Source organism: Peromyscus californicus, unplaced genomic scaffold (genome assembly GCF_007827085.1).
Source record: "Peromyscus californicus insignis strain IS unplaced genomic scaffold, ASM782708v3 Scaffold_15__1_contigs__length_86483966, whole genome shotgun sequence".
Lineage (NCBI taxonomy): Eukaryota > Metazoa > Chordata > Mammalia > Rodentia > Cricetidae > Peromyscus > Peromyscus californicus.
In genome coordinates this window covers 84,327,008-84,334,977 of record NW_026294447.1, presented here as the reverse complement: position 1 = coordinate 84,334,977, position 7,970 = coordinate 84,327,008, and positions in this window count along the sequence as shown.

Genomic DNA, 7,970 nt, shown 5'->3' with positions numbered 1-7,970 from the left:
CATGAGTCACTGTAGAATTCTTGGGCTGAGCATGGTGGCATCCACTTGTAATCCCAGCACTTGGGAGGGAGGGGCAGGAGGGGCAGCAGTTCAGTGTCACCCTCAGCTAGAGACATCAAGGCCAGTTTGAGGTACAGCCTGAGAGCCTGCCCCAAAGCAAGAACCCGAAAACCTGAGAGCAAACCGAAAAGAATTCTGCCTTCCACATCTCCTCTCTGGATAAGAACTAGAAAACAAGGCTGGTGAGCCTCTCTCCGGCATTCAAGACAGTAATGCGGGGTTAGTGTCTAACAAATGCCCAGCTTCATCTATTTACATCACAAAACCAAGTCCCAGAGTCAACTGTCCGTTTCCTGTCTTGGGCAGTCATGACATCACTGTGACTTCAGGTGTGGGCCAGGGAGGCGACCCAGTGAGTAAAGGCACTGGGTGCCAAGCTTGATGGCCTTTTTCCCAGAACCCAGAACCCAAGGAAGGAGAGAATTGACTCCTGCAAGTGGTCCTCCGATCCCTACATATGCACAGATGTACACCAAACAAACAAACAAACATTTTTATAGGGAAAAAAAGTGTGTGGATGTTCCATTATTCCTTTCTAGAGTGTGGGAAGGAGAGAAAGCCCTGCGTGAATGAAGTCCTGAGTGGATGTGTACTGTTTGACATGGGCATGACCAAGTCTAGAACCATAGCCTCAGACCCTAGGGAAAAACGGCAAAGGCTTCCCCGAGGAAGCGTGCAGAAAATATCCACCACAGCTTTCTCCCCGCAGGTATTTACAGCCTGAAGACTGCTTCCCAACACAGAGACGCTCCAAGTTAAATCCACCTCCTTGGTCAGCTGTATTTAATAACCCCGCCTCTCTGGTCAACTGTATATAATAGACTGAGTTTCTGGGGTGCATTGGTTTCCCCATCAGAGAGCCCAGTCTCCCTGATTCCAACTTTTCTATGTGTTTATGTTTTCTTCATTACTTCGCTGTCCCAGTCCCAGCCAGGTCCATCCCTGGAACCATGCAAGGATGAGGTGCTAGAGCAGTGGTTCTCAACCTGTGGGTCACGCCCCCCCAGCAATGAATGAATGAAGGAAAGTTGAGAACCACTGCACTAGAGGTATCAGGGAGCCATGAAAGTGTGGTCTATGAGGAAGACTCTTGTTCAACCTCAAATGGGAAAGTAAATGGGTTTCAGAATGAGCAAATTGATACATGCTCGGGGATGTCTTTCTGTATGCTGTGAATATATGTTGTTCTCGTTGGTTAATGAATAAACTGCTTTGGCCTATGGCAAGGCAGCTTAGAGGCAGGCAGAAATCCAAGCAGAGAGACAGGAAAGAGGAAGGACAGAGCAGAGGGAGAGAGACGCCATCCCACTGTCCAGGGTGCAGCATGTCATGGCACACAGGTAAAGCCATGGAACATGTGGCAACACATATACTAATGGAAATGGGCTGAGTTTAGTTATAAGAGCTAGCTAGTAAGAAAATTGAGCCATACGCCATGGCCATATAGTTCGTAATTGATATATATATTAATATCAATTAATTGATTATTAAGCCTCTGTGTGTTTACTTGGGTCTGAGTGACTGCAGGACCAGGCAAGACACAGGAAAACTTCCAGCTACAGATACAGGCTCAGGACCAAGGCATCTGGGTACTCAGCCTCCCTTCTGTTTGGAATGAAAGGCATTCTTTCTGCTCCTCGGTCTTCTCAAAGGCCGAACGATCCTGATGAAGGCTGGTGCTCACAGCGAGACAAGGCCCCGCCTACTATTTGTGTTCCAATTATTTCTCCATAAACACTTGAGAGTGGGATGCTCTCATTCCATCTGCCCCCTCCTACTTTCCAATTAGCACTTTCTCTTCCTCGTTAGTCTGGCTCTGGCGATGGCAGTAAGGCCACCACAGGAAAAAGGAACGACACAAACAACACATCTCTAAATCAGAGCTCATGGACCTTAGGGTCGGGATCTGTACATCCTGAGATGTGCTATTGAGAAGAAAAAAGGAGAGAAGGGCCCAAACACGTGCGTGTGCATTCACTGGGTGTGTGCGTACCCTGTGTGCACTGCCTCACTGCTACTCTCCACACCATCCTGGAGTAAAAGGACCCACCGTTTCCTGAGCACAACCGCGTGTGAGCAGGTTACACACAATCTTGCTAATTATCTATCATCTGTCTATCATCCATTACCTATTTTAGTTTAACATAGACCATATTGGGTTGACTTTGAAAACTGCATACACTTGGATTCCGTGGAAGCCCTATGTTGTCACAAAGATTGAGGTTGGCCCCTTGGGGTCACTGCAGGCTCTTGTTATGTGTCCCCCCTGCATTCTTACACTTGATGTAGATCCAGCCCTCTGGATCTCTCTCCTTGTCTGTCCCGTTTACCCAAGGACAGCCATGGAGAACACAGACCCTGTGCCTCAAGCAGGGCTGGTTGTGCAAGATGAAAATGAGGCAAGATGGCCAAGGGAAGCGAGGGAGTATGGGTTCTTTGAAGTTGGGGACCTGTGTGACTGCACAAGTTTCATGCCCTTGCCGATGGCTCCATCTGGGCTTTTTCCAAAAATACCACTCCTGAGGAGGTAGTCAGGTGGCCTGGTTGTATTTTTGTTAGAGGTCCTAGGACAGCTGCAGCCGAGGAGTGAGTCTGGCATTACTGGTTGCTTGTCATGGAGAGCTTCATATTAAATAGCTCTTCATATCTGAAATTTAGCTATGATTCCAAGTTTTCCCCATTGATATCTTTCCAAATCATGACCCAAGCTCAGGGTTTGAGTATAAGGTGCTAATCAAAACATTTTGTTAGGGGAAAAAAAATAGTTCCTGAGAGAAATTGTTTCCTTCCTTATAGATGGGAGCAGGCATTGTTCATTGTATTTTAAGAAAAATTATCCTGTCTGCTGCCAATTTTCATCTGTTCAAGGGACTGTTATCATTCTCACTTACCAGAGAAGGAGTTCTGGCGCTCAAGGGTACGTAGCTGAGGTGGTGTCCGGCTTCAACATTCACGTTCTGTGCTGCTCACTGTCTCTAAGTCTGGACAGGTTTATGTGCCGCTCAAAGTGGGCACAGGTTTGTTTTTGTTCCTTTTCTTTTTGTTTTTTGGGATTTTTTTAGGGGTGTAGAAGAGGTAGAGAGCATTTGTCTAGCATGGATTTGTATCCCCCAAACCAAACCAAACCAAACCCAAACCCAAGGAATTAGCCACAGAACGTGCTAAGGCTATTTCTGTGGCACACCACCTGGGACACAACTTTCAGTGAGTCTGTCGGCACTTAACAGTTTGGACCATTGACGTCAGATTATCATGCGAAGCAGGCAAGGGAGGCTAAGGGCGTCATGGAAGGGGGTGGTGAATGTGTTCTTCCTGCTCAGGACAATGTTGGACTTAAGGGCCCTTTATGCAGTTCTTTATAGAACTGGAAAGTACTAGGAATATCTTTATGCTCTACAAGCAGTAGGGAGCATCCATCTTCTCAGGACTGACAGAGCCACAGTCTCCTCACTCTACCTCCTTCTCCATAAGGGAGGGGGAGCGCTACAATAGTTTTTAAATTATTATTTAAAAAATTATCCATCTTCTCTGTGTGTTGCCTGTACGTGTTTGTGTGCACCATATGGGTGCTTGGTGCCCTGGGAGGTCAGGAGAGGTCGTCAGATCTCCAGGAACTGGAGTTATGGATGATTGTGGACCACCGTGTGGATGCTGGGAGTTGAACCCAGTCCCCTGCAAGCATAAGGTGTGCTCTTGACCACTGAGCCATCTCTCCAGCCCCGCTCTATAATATTTGATAGATAACCATGGAGACAGTTTGTCCAGTGTGGGGATGCTCATCACCCACTCAAATCCTCATTCAAAGCCAGGTGACTCATCGGCTGTTCTGTGTAACCTGAGTTTGCACATACATGGCGCAGTCTAGTGTGTGGAATAAGGATCACTCTGAAAGTGATGCCTTAGGAACAGAAAGGGCCTATAGCTCATCATCCAAGTGTGGATACTTTGAAGAGTAAAAGGCACACTTAATACTTATACACACATTAACATGCTTGTGAATCACGTGTTATAGGGCTAGAAGTAGAACTCAATGTTAGGACATTTGCCTATGTACAAAGCCCTGGGTTAAATCCCTCTTGCTGGGCGCGATGACGTCAGCACTCAGAGGCTAAGGCAGGACGATTGCTTGAACTCAAAGGAGTTCACAGCCAACCTAGGCAATATAGCAAGAACCTGTCTCAATAAATAAATAAGTACATAAAAATGTAGTATGTGGTTGGTGTAGTGTCGCACCCTGTCTCAAAAAGCAAAACAAATGTAATATATGTATAAATATAAAATAGAAAAGGATATAATCACAGTCATTCTTTTTTTTTTTTTTTTTTTTTTTTGGTGGGGGCAGTGTCAAGACAGGGTCTCACTATGTAGCTCTGGCTCTATTGGAACTCATTCTGTAGGCCAGACTGGCCTCGAACTCACAGAGATCCACCTGCCTCTGCCTCCTGAGTGCTGGGATTAAAGGCGTGCGCCCCTATGCCTGACTTTTTTTTCTTTTTTCTTTTAAATTACTCTTGATATAATAATGTGATTTAATCAGGGTTTTTTGTTTTTTTTTTTGGTTTTTTCAAGACAGGGTTTCTCTGTGTAGTTTTGCGCCTTTCCTGGAACTCACTCTGTAGACCAGGCTGGCCTCGAACTCACAGAGATCTGCCTGGCTCTGCCTCCCAAGTGCTGGGATTAAAGGAGTGCGCCACCACCACCCGGCTCTAATCAGTTTTGTAATAATCTGTCTAATGTGTCACTGGTATTTTTCTTATGAATATATTGTTAAATATAGTTTTATTGAGTTAAAAAGATTTTTTTTTGAGGAAAGTTCTCATGTAGCCCAGGCTGGCCTCAAACTTGCTATATAGTTGAGGCTGGACTTGATCTGATCTTCCCACCTCTACCTCCCAAATACTGGCATTACCGGTATGTGCCATCAGACCTAGATTCACTTAAAATTTTAATATTTGCTACAAGAAAATTATGCTAAATAAAACTTTAATCAATTTAATTTTTATTTGAATTGTCGCAAATAATTCAATTTTCAGTGAAAATAAAATGCTTCAGACCAGTTTGTTTTCACCAGGACTGTATTTTTTGTCTCTAGAGAATTTCAACAAATGATTTTTAAATTCAAAAACTCATTGAGGGCCGGGCGGTGGTGGCACACGCCTTTAATCCCAGCACTCGGGAGGCAGAGCCAGGCGGATCTCTGTGAGTTCAAGGCCAGCCTGGACTACCAAGTGAGTTCCAGGAAAGGCGCAAAGCTACACAGAGAAACCCTGTCTCGAAAAAAAAAAACAAAAACAAAACAAAACAAAAAAAACCCTCATTGAATAAAGTTGTCTCCACGAATTTCTACACACACACAGCACTTGAGACAGGATCTCATTATGTAGATCAAGCTGGCTTCAAACTCAGAGAGATCCTCCTGCCTGTGCTCGTCTTCTGCATCCTGAGTGCTGGGGTTAATGGCGAGGACCACCATGCTTGACACCACAGATCTCTTAAATGTTTTTACCAAATGTAGATGTTCCTAACCTAATGACCTCTGATTTCTTTCCATTCAGGCACGGAGTATACATTCATCCACTTGAAACGGGAATGTCACCAAGAGATATGCCCAGAAGCTGGGATGTTTCCAAAGCACAGTTATGTATTGGTGAAATTATTAAGGCCACTCCACGTAGTTAAAAGGGAGGTTTATTTTGTGGGGTAACTTACAAGTGAAGGGATAGTTTACAGAGTCTGGGAAAGGCGTAGCGCAGTCCGGCGGTATTCTCTGGAGAACTCTGCTTGGTCTACCTCTAGCGTCCAGGTCCAGGAACCAAGAGAGGTAGCGCATCTGGATCTCGGGTCTTTAGGGCCCTCTCTTGGCCCCGCCTTGTAGTCATGACAGTTACCGAAGTCTCAATGGGGGTTGGAACTTCCAGATCAAAGCTGGAATGGCTACCCACTACAGTTATGTCCTTCCCAATCACACCTGCGGCCCATGCCACCCCCTTCTGAGGCGTTCACTTCCCCTCTGCTTTCTCTATTTGTAAGCTTTGTTACCAACAACTACGATTTCATTACACTTCAAAAATGGAAGTATCTGGCATTCCATTAAATTAATGCTTTCAGTATTTCTAACTATTTTGGAGTAAAATGCAATCCCAATTTAGAAGACCCATCTTTAAAATGTAACACGTAACACATGAGTTCTGACCTGGGTGCAGGGGAACATCTGTAGATCTAGGATGTGGGATCAGAGGCAGGAGGATATCAAGTTTGAGTTCAAAGCCACTTTAGGCTGTGTAGCAAGACCATGTCTGAAAACACAAACAATGGCAGCTGTTCAAAGGCTCAGGCGTTTCTAAAATCCTGTAAGAACTGAGCAGGGAGGGGAGAGTGCATGTTGCCGGTATTTGGTAATTCAGTAACACATTGGCTATCAAATCATATTTCTCTATATTTTTGTCTAAATTATAGTGTCTTTGTTACAGCTTGTTCTGATGTCATAAATTATTTGACTCTCACATCAGTTCTTAATGTTAAAAAATGTTTTTTTGTTTTTTTTTATTTTTTTATATTTTATTTTTTTTTTTTAAAGATTTATTTATTACATATACAGCATGTATCCCTGCAGGGCAGAAGAGAGCACCAGATCTCATTACAGATGGTTGTGAGCCACCATGTGGTTGCTGGGAATTGAACTCAGGACCTCTGGAAGAGCAGTCAGTGCTCTTAACCTCTGAGCCATCTCTCCAGCCCTTGTTTTTTTTTTTTTAAACAGAGTCTCACATAGTACAAGCTAAGCCTCAAACTTAATGAATGGCTAAGATTGGCCCTGTGCCTCTGATCCTCCTCCATGTACCTCTCCAGTGCCGGGATTACAGGAATGAGCCACCAGACCTGGTACCTCAGCAGTTTTTAGTCCATTTTTGCTCCACAGCTGGAGAACACTGGGATTTTTTGTTTGTTTGTTTGGTGTGGTGTTTTTGTTTTTTTGTTTTGTTTTGTTTTGTTTTTTTCAGCTTGACATACACTAAGGGTCACCCGGGAAGGGGAACCTTAAATAAGAAAATGCTCCATCAGATCAGCCTGGAAGGAACCTGTGGGGGCATTGTCTTGATTAATGAATGGTGTGGGAGAGCCCAGCCCTCTGTGGGAGGAGCCACTCCTGGGCAGGGGGTTCTGGGTTGAATAAGGCAGCAGACTGAGCCAGCCAGGGAAGCAGAGTTCCCTGTGGTTTTCAGTTCAGACCCCTGTGGTGAGTTCCTGCCTTGACTTCCCTTCTTGATGGACTGCAAGTATAAGCTGAAATAAACCCCTTCTTTTCTCCCCAAGCTGCTCTTGGTCGTGGTGGTCTTTATCACACTGCCAGAAGGCAGACTAGGACGGTGGCTTTGGGTTTTGAGACAGGTCCCGCTAGGCAGCACAGGCTGGGCTTGAACTTAAACCCCCGAGAACATTGTTTTTATTCTTCCGTTCTGCTTCGTCAACGTGGGTATCACTGTCACCACAAAAATCGTTTTATTTTCAATGTTCGACTTTTTTCTTCTTCTTCTGAAACAGGGTTTCTCTGTGTAGTCCTAGCTGTCCTGGAACTCACTCTCTAGACCAGACTGGCTTCCAACTCAGAGATCCACCTGCCTCTGCCTCCTGAGTGCTGGGGTTAAAGGCGTGCGCCACCACACCAGGTTCAACGTCCAACTTTTAAGTAGAATTTTCAGTTACATTCACAGTAATGTTGGGTGTGAAAAGATTAACAGCCGGAAGCTTTACTTGGATTGGATAAAAACATCCAGCCATCCATCGTTTCAATCAAAAGATTTTATATTGAGCTCGATGTGGTAGCGCATGCCTTTAATCCCAGCACTCAGGAGGCAGAAGCGGGTAGATCTCTGTGAGTTCAAGGCTGGCCCGGTCTAACAGCATCCAGG